General features: G+C 38.7%; 1 protein-coding gene across 1 annotated transcript in view; it reads left to right on the top strand.

The window, feature by feature from the left end:
* The first annotated feature begins 3,421 nt into the window (after nucleotides 1-3,421).
* The window catches only part of LOC137258921 (sodium- and chloride-dependent transporter XTRP3-like), a 74,221-nt gene continuing 51,596 nt past the window's right edge, over nucleotides 3,422-26,046 (top strand). Inside the window, exon 1 of the mRNA XM_067796617.1 lies at nucleotides 3,422-3,610. The gene's annotated coding sequence lies outside the window, so the exon portion shown is untranslated. The remainder of the gene's footprint in view (nucleotides 3,611-26,046) is intronic.

The raw sequence follows: 26,046 nt of genomic DNA on the forward strand, positions 1-26,046 counted from the left end.
ACTCTGGTTGTAAGGAACTGTAAATGGTGATGCACTCTCAAAACATTCAATCATATCATATCAACGATAAACCTTCTAAATATTTTTAATCGTAACTTTAAAAAATAAACATCCCCTACTTTGTTTGAAGAGTGTGTGTCCATGTGATTACATATATACTTACAGAGGGTGCATTATGTTCTATCATCGTATACCACTGTATATTATTGTATAATTTGTCTAATTGTATATACATGTATTTATATCATCGTATGTTATTCTATATCATTGTATAGTATTGTACAATGTAAGATGGGACCTTGATAAACCATGTATGTACAAATACGGTAAAGTGAAATCCAAGGCCAGCGACTCCCAGAGCTCATTACCTTAGATTGACTACATTTACGTCTTTGCTGTTGTATGCATCATAGATAATAAGATAATAACCTAGTTACAAGTGACACTCCGTCGGTATCAGGTTTCCCGTCACAGTTGGCTGTATAGAGTTGCGGCCCTTATACATGGCCTGATCATTTGATTGTGCGTCCCGATCCTAGATTTGTAGTGATTGTTACACTTAAACATCATTTGGCACAGTCAGCATATACATCAGCCGTAAAATTTCTTTGGTTTATCTTTGTCTTGGGGAGTTTTGTTTTGTTCTTGTTGTTGTTGTGTCTTTGTTGTCGACGTTGTTGTTATTTTGTTTATTATTATTATTTTTTTTATTTTATATATATTTTTTTAGGGGTGTCTTGTTTGTTTGTTTGTTGTTTGGGGTTTTTTTTGCTTTTACTGGCGGGGGAGAGGGTTGTTTAGTTTATTTTGTTTAGTTTCTAGTTGTTTTTGTTTGTTTTATTACGGGCTTTTGCGAGAAGTTGTTGATAGGTTAACCATTTCGTTTTGGGGTGTGTTTATTGACTAGTTGCTTGCTTGGATCTTATTATATTTTATCATATTATTTCGTAACTGTGTTATTCAGTTTTAATCAGTTATTTCATCAAGCCAATTATGTAGACGAAGGTGAAGGTTGTTTTAACGTTGTAGCATGAACATTCACTCTCGTGGTTCCTTTAACCTTTACCGCCACATGGCTGGAATACTGTTGAGTGCGGCGTAAAACACAATTCAACTCCACCTTTAACCTTTAACTATCTCCATGAGTGTTGATGTCATCTGATCCGACCCTGTGGTCATAAAGCACAAGAAGCAGTAATCAAAGACGGTGTGAATAGTGTTGGACTTCTAAGCAAATACCCAATCCCGGACGGGGAGGAATCTCTGTATGAAGCCCTCACTGTCACGATTAATTTCTCACTCGCTCGCATTCCTAGTAATGAACGAATGGTTACAGCAAGGGTATGTTATGAATAACGGCATCTTAGACTTTGATCCTTGAACAGAGCAATTGTCCTTGGGAGACACAGTTGGTGGATTTTGGTATCAGGTTTCTCTTTTTTTTTAAGACAGCTAAAAAGTCGGTTAGCCTCATTCAATACCGCACCAGTAACAGGCAATCCGACGTCAAGGATGAATGTCAAGGTGAACTGTCGTTTGTAGTAAATATTATTTATTGCATATTTTGCCAACACAATTACTTCAAAGGAATTTTCCTTTCTGGTTTTGCTAATCTTCTGTGAGCAACGTTGTATTTTTTTATTTGTTCTTTTACGCATCATTTTTCCAGGTGAATGGCGGCAGTCTGTAAATAACAGAGTCAGAATCAGACATTGATCAGCCGGGCTAATGCCGTTTATAAAACCCACCAAAGCACAATATAATATAATTTATGTCATTTAGAAAGTGGTCAAATGCAACATTTGCTTTATTCTAGGAGTACTTGAATCTGTAGTGAGATACCAAATATAATATGTCATGCAGATCCACCCCACTAAACGTGACTGGACAATCCAGTGATCAACAGCATGAGCATCGACCTACGTAATTGGGATACGATGGCATGTGTCAACCAGGTCAGGAAGCCTGACCACTCGATCATGTTGTTCGACTATTACCACACGCATTATAATTGTTAGTATGTAATGAGTAGCAATGTTTATAGTCAGGTTGCAGAGCCTCATAACTCTGATTTGATGTGAATTTGTTTCATTCACAGGTAAGGCTGCGAAGCCATTGTAATATCCTGTTATACACTGGATATATCATAATTTTAGTACATAATGAACTGCCAGCAATGTTTTGTAAACTAGGCTGCAGAGCCATGAGAACACTGCTATGACTTTGTTGTCCTGTCGTGGAACAATGTTTGTTTCATCTTGCATCATGCAGTAAATACTATAAACTTCAATAAAGAACTTTAGCATTCACTGGAACATCACAGTTTCAGAGTTGTTTCTCATGTTGTTATCTCTGGTTCATGTGGCGGGCTGGTTCTACTCTATATGATGATGTTGTATTGCATGTTGTGTGATGTACGTATCTCTTTATCAGCGCTGAAATGTGGTTATATGATGATTTTGTAAAACGAATAAATCCGCCATGTGTCGCCGAGCGGCCGTTTCACTGTTCTGAATGTGATGTGTTTCTATTTGGAATGAGCTCTGTTGGGAAGGAGAACAAGCATGGGCCTGTCAATTCTAACCCCCAGTTTTACGGTTAGCAGCGTTGTGAGTTTAGTTTGTTTTACGCCGCATTCAGCAATATTCCAGCTATATGGTCTGTAAATAATCGAGTCTGGTCCACACAGTCCAGTGATCAATAGCATGAGCATCTATCTGCGCAATTGGGAACCGATGACATATGTCAACCAAATCAGTGAATCTGACCACCAGATCCCGTTAGTCGCCTCTTAAGACAAGCATAGTCGCCTTTTGTGGCAAGCATGGATTGTTTATTCTACCCCGGACTCTCGCGGGTCAGCAGCGTTGTGAATACGGCTGGTTAAAAGCACACGATGCACACGATGCAGGAAGGAAACTGAACGAGCCGGCTTGTCCAACTCGGTGGCGTAACTCTTTGCCAGTTTGGACACCGACGGCATGGAATGTCTTTCATAATATCAACCACTTGTTCACCATTTTCAGATTCGATTGTTTTTCTGACTGAATACGGCTGACCAACAAACAACTATCAAATAATACAAATACCACAATGGCTTAATCAGACAGCAAACCTGATTGTCCACAATCACACCCACAATCCTAAGAGATCATATCTAATCAAGGAATATTTATCCTGCTCTTCAAACCCACGCTAGCTCTGATCAAATCGTCGAATTCTCATTACATCGCCCCAAAACACCTTTCAACACCTGCTGTTACAAGCAAATGCTATTTTGCTGTCACTGGTTCTAATTAAGCGGCCGCAGTTGAGACAGTGAGAACTGCTTGCAGTACAACTAGTTCTGGTGGCTGATTAAAGCTGACCGAGCCACGATCAATACAGCAGTGAGTGGTCTACGGGCACCATTCCACGACTCTCAGAGCGTGCGTCTACCCTGACTTGGGACCTGTTTTCTCTAGCGGAGGAATTCCTTACTAACAAAACCTTGGTTCCGCCGGAAAGAAAATGTTGTGATTCGGACTCTTGGATTGTTTTGATTCCAAGGATCTACCGCCTGTATTCAATTCTATACCGAACGCTGGGAATCTATTCACCCCGAGTTCAGGTAAGGTATGAAGAGAAATTTCCTGTTCATTTCGGGTCTTCCATCGAATCATTGAGACAATAAATACGGAAAAAGTTTAACCGTTTTTTTCCTTTAACTGAGTATGGGTGATTCGGTAATTTGCAATAATGTTCTGGAGATCCCTTATGAACGCTACTTTAATGATTGATTAACTGGCCTAAACCAACAAATCAATATAATATATCGATTTACTGCAGTTGTATGTACACGTATTCGACATCTATTGATGGTATTAACATGTCCTCTTGACGCAAATCACGAAATAAGGAATTCTTGGTATGGATTTAGTAAGTAAACAGAGGGTTCTAATCATGGCGCTCCTTATCAATACGGTTCATTTTCTGATCGTTATTGGTACCCCAAGGAGTAATCGATTTCCTATCAAATCCCATCTAGACCTGACTTGGCTGTCCACACCGTTGCTCTTGGTGATAGTGATTGAGGTTGAAACTGACACGACTTCGACACAACTCCATGGACCTCGTCGCAACATCCATACGTTAACCAATTGAGGAAGGTGTTATTATAGTCAAGTACGACTTGTTCGTGACCTTCGGTTGACCAGTTAGCTTATAGCTAAAACGTGACGATCTAGTGTTTTACATTGGGAAGGCATTCACACAAGAAGAAAGAGATTTGTCGACATAATGTGAATTCTAAATTGCCATTCTGTGCTGCAGTTTGTCGTTCTTTGAGTCCCTAACGCTGCAGGGGACGTACATTTTTTCCAGTCAATCCCTCCAATTGTTTGAAACAGAACATATTTTCAGTCAACCTTTGAAAAACAAAGATGCTTACTTTGATAGCAGCGCCACAGACTTTCTGAACAGCAAATACACAGGACGATGTTTTTCTTTACGTAAAACCCCAGGGTAAATGTTTCATTACAACCTTTTTAGAAACGTAAGCCACCAACGCCGTCATCATGTCGGCCCAGATAGACGTCATCCCAGTGCTTAGTACAAAGTGAATTTATTGAATATGTCAATGTTTTAGATGTATTGATCTTCTCGTTTCTGTCAGTAGAACTGGAACCTGACCAGTGCGGACACCAGTAGACCACATTCCCCATTTTCTGGAAGGAAATCAATATTTCGGAGGCTTCTATGTCTTAATGAACTGTTTATCCAGAAATATATTCATTATAATAATTACGCGTGCAATGGGCCGTTCGGGTTGAAAAAGGTCTACTCCTCCTCTCTTCCTCCTCCTCTTTCTCTTCCTCCTCCTCCTCCTCCTCCTTCTACTACTACTACTACTACTACTACTACTACTGCTGCTGCTGCTGTTGCTACAACGACTACTACAACGACTACTACTACTACAACTACTTCTGCTGTTGCTACTACTACTACAACAACAACTACTACTACTGTTTTACTACTACTACCACTTATACTAATACTACTACTGCTGCTGCTACTACTACTAGTACAGCTGCTACTACTACTACGGTTGCTACTACTACTACTGTTACTACCACTGCTGTTACTACTACAACTACCACTGCTACAGCTACTTCAGCTGCTACTACTACTACTAGTACAACTTCTATCTAACCTAAATGTTTTGACATGGTACCAATTTCGACATGTTTTTTTTAATTGCGCAACACATCCGTGCTCTGAAGAATACCTGCGCCATGCCCTGACTGTCACTCATTGCGGTTCACAACAAATCGTGGTCAATCGATATCCTCCTATATTTGTTTAACACTTGTATTTCAAACGTCACTTTAAATAACCCTTTTTTCGTTGCCTGGATTCATTATGGGTTGCAGTGACAGCGCTGTCTCTTTTCAGTATCGTGATTCAGGAGTCGTGAATGTATTGTTGACTGAGTTCATGTTAGCCAGGGGTTTAATTTGATGTCAAATCTCTAGCTGTGTCTTGAATTTATCAATGTCAGTCAATTCTTATCAACATGTGCATCTCCCCATCTGTATATTCTATAGTTTTCGTGACATAATAAATGCTGTTTGTCTTTCAGTGTGACCTTGGGGTGAATGGTAGATTCTAAATAAGAAAAGATTTATAGATGTCAGCGTCTTTATTGTGAATAGCGCGACGTTTCGGAGCATGCGCATGCTTGCCTTATGCATTCCACTTCAAAATGCCCTACAAAGACTAGATTTGAAATGTTACTGAATTTTTCTTGGAGTATGAGATTGTACATATCCGATATTATTGGTGATTCCTGGTACATCGTCCATGTTAAGATCCGGGACACAATTGGTCTTCAGTAACCCATTCTTGTCGTAAGAGGCTAATGACAGCAAAGGGTTGTGTGGCTCCCTGACTTGGTTGACATGCGTCATCGTATCCCATTTGCGGAGATAGATGCTCATGCTGTTGATCACTGGTTTGTCTGTTCCAGAGTCGATTACACACCGACTCCATTTAGCCATGTCACACGACAAACAGAGAAAACAAATTCAACAAACAAACCGCATTTTGTTTTGATCATGTTGTGGAGGGCTGCCATAGCAATTAGTGTAATGCAAGTTAGAAGTATTCGGAACTGCCGTCCAAATCGATTGTACAACCCCTTAGTATGCCCGTTAATCGCTGGACGGCTTAATAATAATCAAATTCATGTTCATGGTTTAAACACCAGGTGTAACATGTTACAGAAACATGTCTTTGTCTGTCGGGTGATCAGATTAGATAACCTGTACAGTCCTGCACTATTCGGAACAGCGGAGACTGTACTGTAAAACGTTATGTGATGTCAGTCTATGGATGCAGTTGACTGTATCGGGACCGAACAGAAACACCGGTTTAATGTGTTCTCCCAGAGACACATTAGAGGCATGGCAACAACAAGTATCATCTTTTAAGGACTCTTGTACAGATACAGCCAAAGGAATCGAACCGCCAACATTTCACTCTTTATTCTCTTGATGACAGAGGCAGTCCTTTACTAACGCATGGTTTATGCTATATTTAGTAGTGTTGGTATTCCTCTCTTCCTGTAGAAAACGAGCTGAATATGTTTGGTTTAATCGCGTCGAGTACCCGACGTATAAACCGCCTTAAGTAGATGGTTATATGTTGTAAACACCCCAACAAAGCAGGTCGAATCTCGCACCTTCGGGGAAAGGGTTTCTCTTGTCCAAAGCTATTTTAACCCAGATACCGCCTTGAGCTTACTGTTGTTCGTTCCATGTACCCCTAGACAGTCCCACTATTCTACGTTTACAGAGCTTCGGATGTGATTTTCAATAACTGTTGTAATCTTGATCAAATTCCACACTACAAGTAGATGTATATGTGTTTCTTTGACCGGTTGTTTACATTAATGCATGAACCTCTAAAGAACGTGTAACTGTTTCAAGGACAGCTCTCCAACGAGCATGTCAGAATGGATTTCTTATCATATGCAAACCTCATGGCCCCAGAACGAGATCATATGACAACTTTGAAATGACCAGTGTCAAACCAATACTATTCCACTGACCGGTCTACCAAGGTGTCTGCTGCCTCCGGTCGTATATTATCTTGTAGGCTCAGAAGAAACTCTACCCGTGAATATCCGGGTTAGAATTGGTCTTCAGTAACGTAAAGGGCGACTAACAGGATCAGGTGGTCAGACTCACTGACTTGGCTGAAACAGGTCATCATAGCCCAGTTGCTCACATCAATGCTCATGCTGCTGATCACTGGATTGTCATAGTCCATAGCTGATTATTTACAGATCGCCGACGGCTTATTGCTGAGAGCGGCGTTACACAACAAACCAACCAACCAATCATAAGAAAGTATTCGTTAACCAGGGCGAGGAGAGACGCCATGTGCAAGCTACGGCATGGGGAAAACATAACATCCAGAGTGCGCTACAGCCAGTCTACCTTGGCATTAGTGTTCAGTTCATGATGACGATTGACATGTTAATTCCCTGTCACAGATGCTGAACTGTGCTACTGGTTTTATGTTTCAAGTATTGTATGATTTATTCATTGGAATCGGGTTTAAATATCTGATATGTGTCATCGCGCTGGGTTTTGTTAATGTCAATGAATGTTATTGACGTGCGCTCTCTAAGATGCGTCATGTCACGGTAGATGTGTTGGATGGAGACTATTCCTGGATTTTACAACACATCTCCTCTAAAAATACATAACCATAATAACAAATAGATATATGAAATCATAAGTGAAGGATGCGCTAAAACGCTGACACATGTTTCCCCATCCGTAAATCGGATCAAAACTTATCACGAACATCTGATATCATCCGTCTTTGATCATGATAGTGCATTGACGCATGCTAATCTATCCGAAATCACACATTCTCTGCTTAAGAGCAGGGAATCCTTATGATTGTGAAAAGACTATAAGAGTTGTGTCGCCTTCATGTAAAGGTTAGTTCATGAGACCATGCAGGCAAATAGGACAATAAAGTAATACAGCCAGACAGCGTTGTATCGAGTGAGTGAGTGGGTGAGTAAGGATTTACGCCGCTTTCAGCAATATTCCAGCAGTATCACGGCGGGTGACACCAGAAATGGGCTTGACACATCATACCCATGTGGGGAAATCGAACCCAGGTCTCGGCGTAACAGGCCAGCGCGTTAACCACTTGGCTACCCCACCGCCCAACACTGTAGCCAAGTGGAATGGACTAGTTCTACATACTAAATACTGGAGGTTCAATGCAACCGAAAAATGATGAATAAAGAAGGAATATGCAGGATCTTGTTTCTACTTCGAGACAACCGAAATGGGATGAATTAAGAAGGAATATGCAGGATCGAGTTTCTACTTCGGGGTAACCGAAATATGATAAATTAAGAAGGGATATGCAGGATCTAGGTTCTACTTCGGGGTAACCGAAATATGATAAATTAAGAAGGGATATGCAGGATCTAGGTTCTACTTCGGGGTAACCGAAATATGATAAATTAAGAAGGGATATGCAGGATCTAGGTTCTACTTAGGGACAACCGAAATATGATAAATTAAGAAGGGATATGCAGGATCTAGGTTCTACTTCGGGGTAACCGAAATATGATAAATTAAGAAGGGATATGCAGGATCTAGGTTCTACTTAGGGACAACCGAAATATGATAAATTAAGAAGGGATATGCAGGATCTAGGTTCTACTTCGGGGTAACCGAAATATGATAAATTAAGAAGGGATATGCAGGATCTAGGTTCTACTTAGGGACAACCGAAATATGATAAATTAAGAAGGGATATGCAGGATCTAGGTTCTACTTCGGGGTAACCGAAATATGATAAATTAAGAAGGGATATGCAGGATCTAGGTTCTACTTAGGGACAACCGAAATATGATAAATTAAGAAGGGATATGCAGGATCTAGGTTCTACTTCGGGGTAACCGAAATATGATAAATTAAGAAGGGATATGCAGGATCTAGGTTCTACTTCGGGGTAACCGAAATATGATAAATTAAGAAGGGATATGCAGGATCTAGGTTCTACTTAGGGACAACCGAAATATGATAAATTAAGAAGGGATATGCAGGATCTAGGTTCTACTTCGGGGTAACCGAAATATGATAAATTAAGAAGGGATATGCAGGATCTAGGTTCTACTTCGGGGTAACCGAAATATGATAAATTAAGAAGGGATATGCAGGATCTAGGTTCTACTTCGAGACAACCGAAATATGATAAATTAAGAAGGGATATGCAGGATCTAGGTTCTACTTAGGGACAACCGAAATATGATAAATGAAGAAGGGATATGCAGGATCTAGGTTCTACTTAGAGACAACCGAAATATGATAAATTAAGAAGGGATATGCAGGATCTAGGTTCTACTTCGGGGTAACCGAAATATGATAAATTAAGAAGGGATATGCAGGATCTAGGTTCTACTTAGGGACAACCGAAATATGATAAATTAAGAAGGGATATGCAGGATCTAGGTTCTACTTCGGGGTAACCGAAATATGATAAATTAAGAAGGGATATGCAGGATCTAGGTTCTACTTAGGGACAACCGAAATATGATAAATTAAGAAGGGATATGCAGGATCTAGGTTCTACTTCGGGGTAACCGAAATATGATAAATTAAGAAGGGATATGCAGGATCTAGGTTCTACTTCGGGGTAACCGAAATATGATAAATTAAGAAGGGATATGCAGGATCTAGGTTCTACTTAGGGACAACCGAAATATGATAAATTAAGAAGGGATATGCAGGATCTAGGTTCTACTTCGGGGTAACCGAAATATGATAAATTAAGAAGGGATATGCAGGATCTAGGTTCTAGTTAGGGACAACCGAAATATGATAAATTAAGAAGGGATATGCAGGATCTAGGTTCTACTTCGGGGTAACCGAAATATGATAAATTAAGAAGGGATATGCAGGATCTAGGTTCTACTTAGGGACAACCGAAATATGATAAATTAAGAAGGGATATGCAGGATCTAGGTTCTACTTCGGGGTAACCGAAATATGATAAATTAAGAAGGGATATGCAGGATCTAGGTTCTACTTCGGGGTAACCGAAATATGATAAATTAAGAAGGGATATGCAGGATCTAGGTTCTACTTAGGGACAACCGAAATATGATAAATTAAGAAGGGATATGCAGGATCTAGGTTCTACTTCGGGGTAACCGAAATATGATAAATTAAGAAGGGATATGCAGGATCTAGGTTCTACTTCGGGGTAACCAAAATATGATAAATTAAGAAGGGATATGCAGGATCTAGGTTCTACTTCGAGACAACCGAAATATGATAAATTAAGAAGGGATATGCAGGATCTAGGTTCTACTTAGGGACAACCGAAATATGATAAATTAAGAAGGGATATGCAGGATCTAGGTTCTACTTAGAGACAACCGAAATATGATAAATTAAGAAGGGATATGCAGGATCTAGGTTCTACTTCGGGGTAACCGAAATATGATAAATTAAGAAGGGATATGCAGGATCTAGGTTCTACTTAGGGACAACCGAAATATGATAAATTAAGAAGGGATATGCAGGATCTAGGTTCTACTTCGGGGTAACCGAAATATGATAAATTAAGAAGGGATATGCAGGATCTAGGTTCTACTTAGGGACAACCGAAATATGATAAATTAAGAAGGGATATGCAGGATCTAGGTTCTACTTAGGGACAACCGAAATATGATAAATTAAGAAGGGATATGCAGGATCTAGGTTCTACTTAGGGACAACCGAAATATGATAAATTAAGAAGGGATATGCAGGATCTAGGTTCTACTTCGGGGTAACCGAAATATGATAAATTAAGAAGGGATATGCAGGATCTAGGTTCTACTTAGGGACAACCGAAATATGATAAATTAAGAAGGGATATGCAGGATCTAGGTTCTACTTAGGGACAACCGAAATATGATAAATTAAGAAGGGATATGCAGGATCTAGGTTCTACTTAGGGACAACCGAAATATGATAAATTAAGAAGGGATATGCAGGATCTAGGTTCTACTTAGGGACAACCGAAATATAATAAATTAAGAAGGGATATGCAGGATCTAGGTTCTACTTAGGGACAACCGAAATATGATAAATTAAGAAGGGATAGGCAGGATCTAGGTTCTACTTAGGGACAACCGAAATATGATAAATTAAGAAGGGATATGCAGGATCTAGGTTCTACTTAGGGACAACCGAAATATGATAAATTAAGAAGGGATATGCAGGATCTAGGTTCTACTTAGGGACAACCGAAATATGATAAATTAAGAAGGGATATGCAGGATCTAGGTTCTACTTAGGGACAACCGAAATATGATAAATTAAGAAGGGATATGCAGGATCTAGGTTCTACTTCGGGGTAACCGAAATATGATAAATTAAGAAGGGATATGCAGGATCTAGGTTCTACTTCGGGGTAACCGAAATATGATAAATTAAGAAGGGATATGCAGGATCTAGGTTCTACTTCGGGGTAACCGAAATATGATAAATTAAGAAGGGATATGCAGGATCTAGGTTCTACTTAGGGACAACCGAAATATGATAAATTAAGAAGGGATATGCAGGATCTAGGTTCTACTTAGGGACAACCGAAATATGATAAATTAAGAAGGGATATGCAGGATCTAGGTTCTACTTAGGGGTAACCGAAATATGATAAATTAAGAAGGGATATGCAGGATCTAGGTTCTACTTAGGGACAACCGAAATATGATAAATTAAGAAGGGATATGCAGGATCTAGGTTCTACTTAGGGGTAACCGAAATATGATAAATTAAGAAGGGATATGCAGGATCTAGGTTCTACTTAGGGACAACCGAAATATGATAAATTAAGAAGGGATATGCAGGATCTAGGTTCTACTTCGGGGTAACCGAAATATGATAAATTAAGAAGGGATATGCAGGATCTAGGTTCTACTTCGAGACAACCGAAATATGATAAATTAAGAAGGGATATGCAGGATCTAGGTTCTACTTAGGGACAACCGAAATATGATAAATTAAGAAGGGATATGCAGGATCTAGGTTCTACTTCGAGACAACCGAAATATGATAAATTAAGAAGGGATATGCAGGATCTAGGTTCTACTTAGGGACAACCGAAATATGATAAATTAAGAAGGGATATGCAGGATCTAGGTTCTACTTAGGGGTAACCGAAATATGATAAATTAAGAAGGGATATGCAGGATCTAGGTTCTACTTCGGGGTAACCGAAATATGATAAATTAAGAAGGGATATGCAGGATCTAGGTTCTACTTCGGGGTAACCGAAATATGATAAATTAAGAAGGGATATGCAGGATCTAGGTTCTACTTCGGGGTAACCGAAATATGATAAATTAAGAAGGGATATGCAGGATCTAGGTTCTACTCAGGGGTAACCGAAATATGATAAATTAAGAAGGGATATGCAGGATCTAGGTTCTACTTCGGGGTAACCGAAATATGATAAATTAAGAAGGGATATGCAGGATCTAGGTTCTACTTAGGGACAACCGAAATATGATAAATTAAGAAGGGATATGCAGGATCTAGGTTCTACTTAGGGGTAACCGAAATATGATAAATTAAGAAGGGATATGCAGGATCTAGGTTCTACTTCGGGGTAACCGAAATATGATAAATTAAGAAGGGATATGCAGGATCTAGGTTCTACTTCGGGGTAACCGAAATATGATAAATTAAGAAGGGATATGCAGGATCTAGGTTCTACTTCGGGGTAACCGAAATATGATAAATTAAGAAGGGATATGCAGGATCTAGGTTCTACTTCGGGGTAACCGAAATATGATAAACTAAGAAGGGATATGCAGGATCTAGGTTCTACTTAGGGGTAACCGAAATATGATAAATTAAGAAGGGATATGCAGGATCTAGGTTCTACTTAGGGACAACCGAAATATGATAAATTAAGAAGGGATATGCAGGATCTAGGTTCTACTTAGGGACAACCGAAATATGATAAATGAAGAAGGGATATGCAGGATCTAGGTTCTACTTAGAGACAACCGAAATATGATAAATTAAGAAGGGATATGCAGGATCTAGGTTCTACTTCGGGGTAACCGAAATATGATAAATTAAGAAGGGATATGCAGGATCTAGGTTCTACTTAGGGACAACCGAAATATGATAAATTAAGAAGGGATATGCAGGATCTAGGTTCTACTTCGGGGTAACCGAAATATGATAAATTAAGAAGGGATATGCAGGATCTAGGTTCTACTTAGGGACAACCGAAATATGATAAATTAAGAAGGGATATGCAGGATCTAGGTTCTACTTCGGGGTAACCGAAATATGATAAATTAAGAAGGGATATGCAGGATCTAGGTTCTACTTCGGGGTAACCGAAATATGATAAATTAAGAAGGGATATGCAGGATCTAGGTTCTACTTAGGGACAACCGAAATATGATAAATTAAGAAGGGATATGCAGGATCTAGGTTCTACTTCGGGGTAACCGAAATATGATAAATTAAGAAGGGATATGCAGGATCTAGGTTCTACTTAGGGACAACCGAAATATGATAAATTAAGAAGGGATATGCAGGATCTAGGTTCTACTTCGGGGTAACCGAAATATGATAAATTAAGAAGGGATATGCAGGATCTAGGTTCTACTTAGGGACAACCGAAATATGATAAATTAAGAAGGGATATGCAGGATCTAGGTTCTACTTCGGGGTAACCGAAATATGATAAATTAAGAAGGGATATGCAGGATCTAGGTTCTACTTCGGGGTAACCGAAATATGATAAATTAAGAAGGGATATGCAGGATCTAGGTTCTACTTAGGGACAACCGAAATATGATAAATTAAGAAGGGATATGCAGGATCTAGGTTCTACTTCGGGGTAACCGAAATATGATAAATTAAGAAGGGATATGCAGGATCTAGGTTCTACTTCGGGGTAACCGAAATATGATAAATTAAGAAGGGATATGCAGGATCTAGGTTCTACTTCGAGACAACCGAAATATGATAAATTAAGAAGGGATATGCAGGATCTAGGTTCTACTTAGGGACAACCGAAATATGATAAATTAAGAAGGGATATGCAGGATCTAGGTTCTACTTAGAGACAACCGAAATATGATAAATTAAGAAGGGATATGCAGGATCTAGGTTCTACTTCGGGGTAACCGAAATATGATAAATTAAGAAGGGATATGCAGGATCTAGGTTCTACTTAGGGACAACCGAAATATGATAAATTAAGAAGGGATATGCAGGATCTAGGTTCTACTTCGGGGTAACCGAAATATGATAAATTAAGAAGGGATATGCAGGATCTAGGTTCTACTTAGGGACAACCGAAATATGATAAATTAAGAAGGGATATGCAGGATCTAGGTTCTACTTCGGGGTAACCGAAATATGATAAATTAAGAAGGGATATGCAGGATCTAGGTTCTACTTAGGGACAACCGAAATATGATAAATTAAGAAGGGATATGCAGGATCTAGGTTCTACTTCGGGGTAACCGAAATATGATAAATTAAGAAGGGATATGCAGGATCTAGGTTCTACTTAGGGACAACCGAAATATGATAAATTAAGAAGGGATATGCAGGATCTAGGTTCTACTTAGGGACAACCGAAATATGATAAATTAAGAAGGGATATGCAGGATCTAGGTTCTACTTAGGGACAACCGAAATATAATAAATTAAGAAGGGATATGCAGGATCTAGGTTCTACTTAGGGACAACCGAAATATGATAAATTAAGAAGGGATAGGCAGGATCTAGGTTCTACTTCGGGACAACCGAAATATGATAAATTAAGAAGGGATATGCAGGATCTAGGTTCTACTTAGGGACAACCGAAATATGATAAATTAAGAAGGGATATGCAGGATCTAGGTTCTACTTAGGGACAACCGAAATATGATAAATTAAGAAGGGATATGCAGGATCTAGGTTCTACTTAGGGACAACCGAAATATGATAAATTAAGAAGGGATATGCAGGATCTAGGTTCTACTTCGGGGTAACCGAAATATGATAAATTAAGAAGGGATATGCAGGATCTAGGTTCTACTTCGGGGTAACCGAAATATGATAAATTAAGAAGGGATATGCAGGATCTAGGTTCTACTTCGGGGTAACCGAAATATGATAAATTAAGAAGGGATATGCAGGATCTAGGTTCTACTTAGGGACAACCGAAATATGATAAATTAAGAAGGGATATGCAGGATCTAGGTTCTACTTAGGGACAACCGAAATATGATAAATTAAGAAGGGATATGCAGGATCTAGGTTCTACTTAGGGGTAACCGAAATATGATAAATTAAGAAGGGATATGCAGGATCTAGGTTCTACTTAGGGACAACCGAAATATGATAAATTAAGAAGGGATATGCAGGATCTAGGTTCTACTTAGGGGTAACCGAAATATGATAAATTAAGAAGGGATATGCAGGATCTAGGTTCTACTTAGGGACAACCGAAATATGATAAATTAAGAAGGGATATGCAGGATCTAGGTTCTACTTCGGGGTAACCGAAATATGATAAATTAAGAAGGGATATGCAGGATCTAGGTTCTACTTCGAGACAACCGAAATATGATAAATTAAGAAGGGATATGCAGGATCTAGGTTCTACTTAGGGACAACCGAAATATGATAAATTAAGAAGGGATATGCAGGATCTAGGTTCTACTTCGAGACAACCGAAATATGATAAATTAAGAAGGGATATGCAGGATCTAGGTTCTACTTAGGGACAACCGAAATATGATAAATTAAGAAGGGATATGCAGGATCTAGGTTCTACTTAGGGGTAACCGAAATATGATAAATTAAGAAGGGATATGCAGGATCTAGGTTCTACTTCGGGGTAACCGAAATATGATAAATTAAGAAGGGATATGCAGGATCTAGGTTCTACTTCGGGGTAACCGAAATATGATAAATTAAGAAGGGATATGCAGGATCTAGGTTCTACTTAGAGACAACCGAAATATGATAAATTAAGAAGGGATATGCAGGATCTAGGTTCTACTTAGGGGTAACCGAAATATGATAAATTAAGAAGGGATATGCAGGATCTAGGTTCTACTTCGGGGTAACCGAAATATGATAAATTAAGAAGGGATATGCAGGATCTAGGTTCTACTTAGGGACAACCGAAATATGATAAATTAAGAAGGGATATGCAGGATCTAGGTTCTACTTAGGGGTAACCGAAATATGATAAATTAAGAAGGGATATGCAGGATCTAGGTTCTACTTCGGGGTAACCGAAATATGATAAATTAAGAAGGGATATGCAGGATCTAGGTTCTACTTCGGGGTAACCGAAATATGATAAATTAAGAAGGGATATGCAGGATCTAGGTTCTACTTCGGGGTAACCGAAATATGATAAATTAAGAAGGGATATGCAGGATCTAGGTTCTACTTAGGGGTAACCGAAATATGATAAATTAAGAAGGGATATGCAGGATCTAGGTTCTACTTAGGGACAACCGAAATATGATAAATTAAGAAGGGATATGCAGGATCTAGGTTCTACTTAGGGACAACCGAAATATGATAAATTAAGAAGGGATATGCAGGATCTAGGTTCTACTTAGGGACAACCGAAATATGATAAATTAAGAAGGGATATGCAGGATCTAGGTTCTACTTCGGGGTAACCGAAATATGATAAATTAAGAAGGGATATGCAGGATCTAGGTTCTACTTCGGGGTAACCGAAATATGATGAATTAAGAAGGGATATGCAGGATCTAGGTTCTACTTAGGGACAACCGAAATATGATAAATTAAGAAGGGATATGCAGGATCTAGGTTCTACTTCGAGACAACCGAAATATGATAAATTAAGAAGGGATATGCAGGATCTAGGTTCTACTTAGGGACAACCGAAATATGATAAATTAAGAAGGGATATGCAGGATCTAGGTTCTACTTAGGGACAACCGAAATATGATAAATTAAGAAGGGATATGCAGGATCTAGGTTCTACTTAGGGGTAACCGAAATATGATAAATTAAGAAGGGATATGCAGGATCTAGGTTCTACTTAGGGACAACCGAAATATGATAAATTAAGAAGGGATATGCAGGATCTAGGTTCTACTTAGGGACAACCGAAATATGATAAATTAAGAAGGGATATGCAGGATCTAGGTTCTACTTAGGGACAACCGAAATATGATAAATTAAGAAGGGATATGCAGGATCTAGGTTCTACTTAGGGACAACCGAAATATGATAAATTAAGAAGGGATATGCAGGATCTAGGTTCTACTTAGGGACAACCGAAATATGATAAATTAAGAAGGGATATGCAGGATCTAGGTTCTACTTAGGGACAACCGAAATATGATAAATTAAGAAGGGATATGCAGGATCTAGGTTCTACTTCGGGACAACCGAAATATGATAAATTAAGAAGGGATATGCAGGATCTAGGTTCTACTTAGGGACAACCGAAATATGATAAATTAAGAAGGGATATGCAGGATCTAGGTTCTACTTAGGGACAACCGAAATATGATAAATTAAGAAGGGATATGCAGGATCTAGGTTCTACTTCGAGACAACCGAAATATGATAAATTAAGAAGGGATATGCAGGATCTAGGTTCTACTTCGGGACAACCGAAATATGATAAATTAAGAAGGGATATGCAGGATCTAGGTTCTACTTAGGGACAACCGAAATATGATAAATTAAGAAGGGATATGCAGGATCTAGGTTCTACTTCGGGGTAACCGAAATATGATAAATTAAGAAGGGATATGCAGGATCTAGGTTCTACTTCGGGGTAACCGAAATATGATAAATTAAGAAGGGATATGCAGGATCTAGGTTCTACTTAGGGACAACCGAAATATGATAAATTAAGAAGGGATATGCAGGATCTAGGTTCTACTTCGGGGTAACCGAAATATGATAAATTAAGAAGGGATATGCAGGATCTAGGTTCTACTTCGGGGTAACCGAAATATGATAAATTAAGAAGGGATATGCAGGATCTAGGTTCTACTTCGAGACAACCGAAATATGATAAATTAAGAAGGGATATGCAGGATCTAGGTTCTACTTAGGGACAACCGAAATATGATAAATTAAGAAGGGATATGCAGGATCTAGGTTCTACTTAGAGACAACCGAAATATGATAAATTAAGAAGGGATATGCAGGATCTAGGTTCTACTTCGGGGTAACCGAAATATGATAAATTAAGAAGGGATATGCAGGATCTAGGTTCTACTTAGGGACAACCGAAATATGATAAATTAAGAAGGGATATGCAGGATCTAGGTTCTACTTCGGGGTAACCGAAATATGATAAATTAAGAAGGGATATGCAGGATCTAGGTTCTACTTAGGGACAACCGAAATATGATAAATTAAGAAGGGATATGCAGGATCTAGGTTCTACTTCGGGGTAACCGAAATATGATAAATTAAGAAGGGATATGCAGGATCTAGGTTCTACTTAGGGACAACCGAAATATGATAAATTAAGAAGGGATATGCAGGATCTAGGTTCTACTTCGGGGTAACCGAAATATGATAAATTAAGAAGGGATATGCAGGATCTAGGTTCTACTTAGGGACAACCGAAATATGATAAATTAAGAAGGGATATGCAGGATCTAGGTTCTACTTAGGGACAACCGAAATATGATAAATTAAGAAGGGATATGCAGGATCTAGGTTCTACTTAGGGACAACCGAAATATAATAAATTAAGAAGGGATATGCAGGATCTAGGTTCTACTTAGGGACAACCGAAATATGATAAATTAAGAAGGGATAGGCAGGATCTAGGTTCTACTTCGGGACAACCGAAATATGATAAATCAAGAAGGGATATGCAGGATCTAGGTTCTACTTAGGGACAACCGAAATATGATAAATTAAGAAGGGATATGCAGGATCTAGGTTCTACTTAGGGACAACCGAAATATGATAAATTAAGAAGGGATATGCAGGATCTAGGTTCTACTTAGGGACAACCGAAATATGATAAATTAAGAAGGGATATGCAGGATCTAGGTTCTACTTCGGGGTAACCGAAATATGATAAATTAAGAAGGGATATGCAGGATCTAGGTTCTACTTCGGGGTAACCGAAATATGATAAATTAAGAAGGGATATGCAGGATCTAGGTTCTACTTCGGGGTAACCGAAATATGATAAATTAAGAAGGGATATGCAGGATCTAGGTTCTACTTAGGGACAACCGAAATATGATAAATTAAGAAGGGATATGCAGGATCTAGGTTCTACTTAGGGACAACCGAAATATGATAAATTAAGAAGGGATATGCAGGATCTAGGTTCTACTTAGGGGTAACCGAAATATGATAAATTAAGAAGGGATATGCAGGATCTAGGTTCTACTTAGGGACAACCGAAATATGATAAATTAAGAAGGGATATGCAGGATCTAGGTTCTACTTAGGGGTAACCGAAATATGATAAATTAAGAAGGGATATGCAGGATCTAGGTTCTACTTAGGGACAACCGAAATATGATAAATTAAGAAGGGATATGCAGGATCTAGGTTCTACTTCGGGGTAACCGAAATATGATAAATTAAGAAGGGATATGCAGGATCTAGGTTCTACTTCGAGACAACCGAAATATGATAAATTAAGAAGGGATATGCAGGATCTAGGTTCTACTTAGGGACAACCGAAATATGATAAATTAAGAAGGGATATGCAGGATCTAGGTTCTACTTCGAGACAACCGAAATATGATAAATTAAGAAGGGATATGCAGGATCTAGGTTCTACTTAGGGACAACCGAAATATGATAAATTAAGAAGGGATATGCAGGATCTAGGTTCTACTTAGGGGTAACCGAAATATGATAAATTAAGAAGGGATATGCAGGATCTAGGTTCTACTTCGGGGTAACCGAAATATGATAAATTAAGAAGGGATATGCAGGATCTAGGTTCTACTTCGGGGTAACCGAAATATGATAAATTAAGAAGGGATATGCAGGATCTAGGTTCTACTTAGAGACAACCGAAATATGATAAATTAAGAAGGGATATGCAGGATCTAGGTTCTACTTAGGGGTAACCGAAATATGATAAATTAAGAAGGGATATGCAGGATCTAGGTTCTACTTCGGGGTAACCGAAATATGATAAATTAAGAAGGGATATGCAGGATCTAGGTTCTACTTAGGGACAACCGAAATATGATAAATTAAGAAGGGATATGCAGGATCTAGGTTCTACTTAGGGGTAACCGAAATATGATAAATTAAGAAGGGATATGCAGGATCTAGGTTCTACTTCGGGGTAACCGAAATATGATAAATTAAGAAGGGATATGCAGGATCTAGGTTCTACTTCGGGGTAACCGAAATATGATAAATTAAGAAGGGATATGCAGGATCTAGGTTCTACTTAGGGGTAACCGAAATATGATAAATTAAGAAGGGATATGCAGGATCTAGGTTCTACTTCGGGGTAACCGAAATATGATAAATTAAGAAGGGATATGCAGGATCTAGGTTCTACTTAGGGACAACCGAAATATGATAAATTAAGAAGGGATATGCAGGATCTAGGTTCTACTTCGGGGTAACCGAAATATGATAAATTAAGAAGGGATATGCAGGATCTAGGTTCTACTTAGGGACAACCGAAATATGATAAATTAAGAAGGGATATGCAGGATCTAGGTTCTACTTCGGGGTAACCGAAATATGATAAATTAAGAAGGGATATGCAGGATCTAGGTTCTACTTCGGGGTAACCGAAATATGATAAATTAAGAAGGGATATGCAGGATCTAGGTTCTACTTCGGGGTAACCGAAATATGATAAATTAAGAAGGGATATGCAGGATCTAGGTTCTACTTAGGGGTAACCGAAATATGATAAATTAAGAAGGGATATGCAGGATCTAGGTTCTACTTAGGGACAACCGAAATATGATAAATTAAGAAGGGATATGCAGGATCTAGGTTCTACTTAGGGACAACCGAAATATGATAAATTAAGAAGGGATATGCAGGATCTAGGTTCTACTTAGGGACAACCGAAATATGATAAATTAAGAAGGGATATGCAGGATCTAGGTTCTACTTCGGGGTAACCGAAATATGATAAATTAAGAAGGGATATGCAGGATCTAGGTTCTACTTCGGGGTAACCGAAATATGATGAATTAAGAAGGGATATGCAGGATCTAGGTTCTACTTAGGGACAACCGAAATATGATAAATTAAGAAGGGATATGCAGGATCTAGGTTCTACTTCGAGACAACCGAAATATGATAAATTAAGAAGGGATATGCAGGATCTAGGTTCTACTTAGGGACAACCGAAATATGATAAATTAAGAAGGGATATGCAGGATCTAGGTTCTACTTAGGGACAACCGAAATATGATAAATTAAGAAGGGATATGCAGGATCTAGGTTCTACTTAGGGGTAACCGAAATATGATAAATTAAGAAGGGATATGCAGGATCTAGGTTCTACTTAGGGACAACCGAAATATGATAAATTAAGAAGGGATATGCAGGATCTAGGTTCTACTTAGGGACAACCGAAATATGATAAATTAAGAAGGGATATGCAGGATCTAGGTTCTACTTAGGGACAACCGAAATATGATAAATTAAGAAGGGATATGCAGGATCTAGGTTCTACTTAGGGACAACCGAAATATGATAAATTAAGAAGGGATATGCAGGATCTAGGTTCTACTTAGGGACAACCGAAATATGATAAATTAAGAAGGGATATGCAGGATCTAGGTTCTACTTAGGGACAACCGAAATATGATAAATTAAGAAGGGATATGCAGGATCTAGGTTCTACTTCGGGACAACCGAAATATGATAAATTAAGAAGGGATATGCAGGATCTAGGTTCTACTTAGGGACAACCGAAATATGATAAATTAAGAAGGGATATGCAGGATCTAGGTTCTACTTAGGGACAACCGAAATATGATAAATTAAGAAGGGATATGCAGGATCTAGGTTCTACTTCGAGACAACCGAAATATGATAAATTAAGAAGGGATATGCAGGATCTAGGTTCTACTTCGGGACAACCGAAATATGATAAATTAAGAAGGGATATGCAGGATCTAGGTTCTACTTAGGGACAACCGAAATATGATAAATTAAGAAGGGATATGCAGGATCTAGGTTCTACTTAGGGACAACCGAAATATGATAAATTAAGAAGGGATATGCAGGATCTAGGTTCTACTTAGGGACAACCGAAATATGATAAATTAAGAAGGGATATGCAGGATCTAGGTTCTACTTAGGGACAACCGAAATATGATAAATTAAGAAGGGATATGCAGGATCTAGGTTCTACTTAGGGACAACCGAAATATGATAAATTAAGAAGGGATATGCAGGATCTAGGTTCTACTTAGGGACAACCGAAATATGATAAATTAAGAAGGGATATGCAGGATCTAGGTTCTACTTCGAGACAACCGAAATATGATAAATTAAGAAGGGATATGCAGGATCTAGGTTCTACTTAGGGACAACCGAAATATGATAAATTAAGAAGGGATATGCAGGATCTAGGTTCTACTTCGAGACAACCGAAATATGATAAATTAAGAAGGGATATGCAGGATCTAGGTTCTACTTAGGGACAACCGAAATATGATAAATTAAGAAGGGATATGCAGGATCTAGGTTCTACTTAGGGACAACCGAAATATGATAAATTAAGAAGGGATATGCAGGATCTAGGTTCTACTTCGAGACAACCGAAATATGATAAATTAAGAAGGGATATGCAGGATCTAGGTTCTACTTAGGGACAACCGAAATATGATAAATTAAGAAGGGATATGCAGGATCTAGGTTCTACTTCGAGACAACCGAAATATGATAAATTAAGAAGGGATATGCAGGATCTAGGTTCTACTTCGAGACAACCGAAATATGATAAATTAAGAAGGAATATGCAGGATCTAGGTTCTACTTAGGGACAACCGAAATATGATAAATTAAGAAGGGATATGCAGGATCTAGGTTCTACTTAGGGACAACCGAAATATGATAAATTAAGAAGGGATATGCAGGATCTAGGTTCTATTTCGAGACAACCGAAATATGATAAATTAAGAAGGGATATGCAGGATCTAGGTTCTACTTCGAGACAACCATAAGTTGCAACGATCAAAGTTCGAAACGATTGTGTTTGACTGATAATTTGATTCAAAATGTAAAAAATGTTTATCACACTTTTTAATTTCTCAAGTATGCCTCACAGAACGTCGATAATTCCGTTTATTCTGAACTTTCACAAGCATTTGGTCATACTTTGAAAAACAACATCAAATTGTTCACCGGTGGAACTTCACCTCACTCAATTAGTTCCATAACATTCTATATTACGCGATACTGGAGACAGGAAACTGCCTTATCAGCCCACTGCCTTACATCCGTGTTCTATTGATTACTGTTTATTTACCCACTTTTTTACACAGACCCGTTATCTGTGACCTCCAGCGTCCCGATCTGTTGTGCCGGTACGACGGTGTTGTGCTACTTACATACAAAGTCAACATGGCGTCTTGCTCTATTGACAGGTTATTGAGTTCTGCGGTCTCCTATTTGTGACAGTTCAAATAATAAAATGCAGAAAAGCCATTTCCATTATCTCGCACTCAGTGTTAACTTCTGCTGTTCGCTAAAAAGCTAAAAAGGCGAAAGCATCCTGCCCTGCCCTGCCCTGCCCTGACCGCAGATGTCACAAACACACGCAAAGCCAAGTCAATTGTTTCAAATTTGAAAGAAAGAACCATACTCTCTGGTGATTTCCTCAAACTTTTAAAGCAAGTATATTATATGAAGACCTCTTCACTCTAGTCGACAATATGGGCTCTCAGTTCTTGTGTGTATGAGTGTTGTTTTCAGCAATGTTTCAACTATATGCCGGCGGTCTGTAAATAATCGAGTCCGGAACATGTAGTGATCAACTGTGGTGCTACTGTTTATGAAACGCAATACACAAAGTCACTAAGGAAGAGATCAAATGTAAAATATGCTATACTTTAGGAGCAGTTGAATCTGTAGTTTACTGAAAAAGAAAAATACAAAAAATTGTCATGTAGATCCATCCCCCCCCCCCGCACACACACACACACACACACCCATACGGCCCACCCCCCACCCCCCCACACACACACACCCCCATACCCCCACACCCACACCATTTCCGCACATTCATCCTCATGCTGTTGATCATTGGATTGTCTGGCCCAGACTCGATTATTTACAGACCACCGTCATATGCGGCGTAAAACTAAACTCACGTACATCCCATGCCCCACTGTACGGTGCAGCGTCACACAAAAGCACGATTAGTTTTATTTTAGGCTATTTGATAGGAAAGTATTTCTAAAAGGTCTTACTTTTAATATCTTTTGTAAATGCTGTACATTATATAGAATATATACCAAAAAATATCTGCTGTCGCTTTTTTCTCCTTCCTTTTTAAGATCTATAAAACATGAAAATACATCTTTGATGGCAAAAGTAGTTACTTTCACTGATGCAATTCTGTTTGACATTTGTTTGACATTTGTTTGTCATGTTTCATGATCAAAGATCTGACAGTTCTCACTCGACACGTTGAAGCTTTTGAAAAATCAATAGAAATGTTTGTTCAACGAAAACGCATTAAATTGTGAATCAGTGACGTGCTCTGTTTCATAAGAACATATGTGGAGTGTAGTAATTGACAAGTAAACTGAATTAAACGTAGTTTATAGGTGTTTGATGAGAATGTCAAACTGATTAGGGGCCTTCAAAACATAGGAGGGCACAGTGGTTAAAGCGTTCGCTCATCACCCGAAGGTGGTTCTTCTCCGTGCCGATGCAGGAATATTGCTAAAAGCCAAAATCACATTTACTCACTCACTAGTACCTTCAGTATCGTTGTATTACCATGAAGCTTTTGGCTACAACATTTGATATACAAAATGTTTGAAAGGGAATGTGTGTAACTTTATCGTTGCTTGCGCGCAAATTATGAGGAACGGTTTTCTCAGCGTTGTTTCCCTCACAGAATAGGTCATCTGTTTAAATTGTTGTCGTCAGTTGCAGACCACTGATGTTAGACTGGTTATGTCACAGTATGCCATGGTCGATAGTATGTCACCGTGCCCCGGCGATACTGATAGGTGTTCATGATGTCATTCACTGGTTTCCTGGACTGGTTTCACTCATGAAGATCCGGGAAAATTCAGTGGCCCATGCTTGTCGTAACTCACTCACCCTCTCTTTCGATTGCAGACCGCCTTGGTCCTGTTTGTTTTGTTTTGGTTTTTTGGTTTTTTTGGTTTTCTGTTTTTTGTTTTTTGTTGTTGTTTTTTTATCTGTGGGTTTTTTTCGTTTTTCTAATATATTGCCAATACTGCAATCACCTAACCCGCGAAGAAACACTTATCCAAATAATTCTCTAACACCTTTGAATTCTGACGATTGCTAAAAGTTCATCAATATCAGAATGGAATCCCTTTGAATTCTTAATGCTGCCAGTTTGAACGACCAAATACGTTTTGCTATGGCTTTGAAGTATTCTCTGAATTGCCATTACTTCAAGTGACGCAAATATGGAGCTGCCTCTTTAACCTTTAAAGAATCGATATTCGATTGTCGTCTAATGCAAGGCTGTACAATAAAACCCAGAGAAAGCACAGCATAGTGCTAACAGCACTAGCAGAAAAAAACAAAGGTTTGTTATTGTAGACATGGACGTATTGGCACAGGGCAAGCATCATTTTACAAGTAAAACATCGGCTACAGAGGCGTCGTGTAATGGTTGTATGCATTTCGCAATTTTATTTTCATTAACAAAAGTGTTAATGAAACAACATACCATCGCTCGGTGGGAATTGTCGCTTGAACGTGTTTCTATATGTTAGCGATAGAAAAATGAGTTTCTAGGTAAACAAGGCCATGTCTAACGGTAGTCACC

This window comes from Haliotis asinina, chromosome 12 (assembly GCF_037392515.1).
Source record: "Haliotis asinina isolate JCU_RB_2024 chromosome 12, JCU_Hal_asi_v2, whole genome shotgun sequence".
Classification (NCBI taxonomy): Eukaryota; Metazoa; Mollusca; class Gastropoda; order Lepetellida; family Haliotidae; genus Haliotis; species Haliotis asinina.